Genomic DNA, 1,384 nt, shown 5'->3' on the forward strand with positions numbered 1-1,384 from the left:
ATTTAGACATGACAAAACGCAAAACCAACTGGCCAGTGACATATCCTGCGATATTCACCCAGCAATGCAAGAGTGAATCTTCACAGAAACCTTTGCACAACAGTAATGTTTTTAGCATCCAATAACGGCATCCTCTTCTTTTCTCTACATGGGCTCTACGGTTTAGCTCATTAGCTTTAAGGTATTATAATTAATATGCAACAGAAGCAGATTTTCCCGGACTCATTGGTACAAATCGACATCATTGGTGTGAACACATGTGGTTCTGCAGTTCTTGAGGCCTGCACTGTGTTGTGGTTCTGCGGTTCTTGAGGCCTGCACTGTGTTGTGGTTATGAGGTTCTTGAGGCCTGCACTGTGTTGTTGGTCTGCGGTTCTTGAGGCCTGTGCTGTGTGTTGTGGTTCTGCAGTTCTTGAGGCCTGCACTGTGTTGTGGTTTGCGGTTCTTGAGGCCTGCACTGTGTTGTGGTTCTGCGGATCTTGAGGCCTGCGCTGTGTTGTTGTTCTGCAGTTCTTGAGGCCTGCGCTGTGTTGTTGTTCTGTGGGAAACGTGAGTAGCACCTGGGCCGATGGGCCCCTAACGCTACCTGAACCGCTAAGTGGGCCTCTACAACCAGGACTCCCTAACAACCCTCAACAGCTCCGACTCATTTATTATGTCATTTAAATACTCAACTGGAAATAATCACACTCCGTTTGAAATACACGCTAATGTGTCATTTCACTTTTCTAACTACTACTTTTTAACAGACTGTTAATGTACTGTCTCAATACTGATTGACGGCTGAAATTATTATACCGTGTTTTTTTTATTTACCCTTAAATTAGAAATTGTACTTCCAAGCTGCTTACTAGAAATAGGGACATTGACCCTCATTTATCAAACGAGCGTACGACAGAAAACGTGTGTAAAACGGACGTACGCTCATTTCAACGTTGAGCTTGGCATTTATCAATTTGAACGTGAGCGCAGGCTGCGATGAAATCTCACGTCAGGTCTGAACTCGTGTACGCAAGTTTTTTTGGCGCAACATACGGGTATTTCACTGATGAATAGTGCAGCACAAGTAGCTGCATGTTGCACATCTGTATTAATTACTAAATAAATTGGAATTAGCCCAGCCGTTCAAACAATTACAATCAAGTCAGGCCTAATTAAAACAGTATTGCTATGAAAATAATTAGAATGTGACAGGTGAAATGTTTATGTCAGCTGTCTATATAAACAGGAGCTTTGCCAAATAGGTGGTCGAGTCTCAGCGATGGCAGATCTGGCTCTGTTAGAGGACCTCAACGCACGTCTAAGACGAGAGAGAGCTTTTCGAGACCGCGCCGATTTTTTTATGGAGAGCGATGAATGGCTCTTGAGTCATTTTTGTCTCCCA

Source organism: Gadus chalcogrammus, chromosome 4 (assembly GCF_026213295.1).
Source record: "Gadus chalcogrammus isolate NIFS_2021 chromosome 4, NIFS_Gcha_1.0, whole genome shotgun sequence".
Classification (NCBI taxonomy): Eukaryota; Metazoa; Chordata; class Actinopteri; order Gadiformes; family Gadidae; genus Gadus; species Gadus chalcogrammus.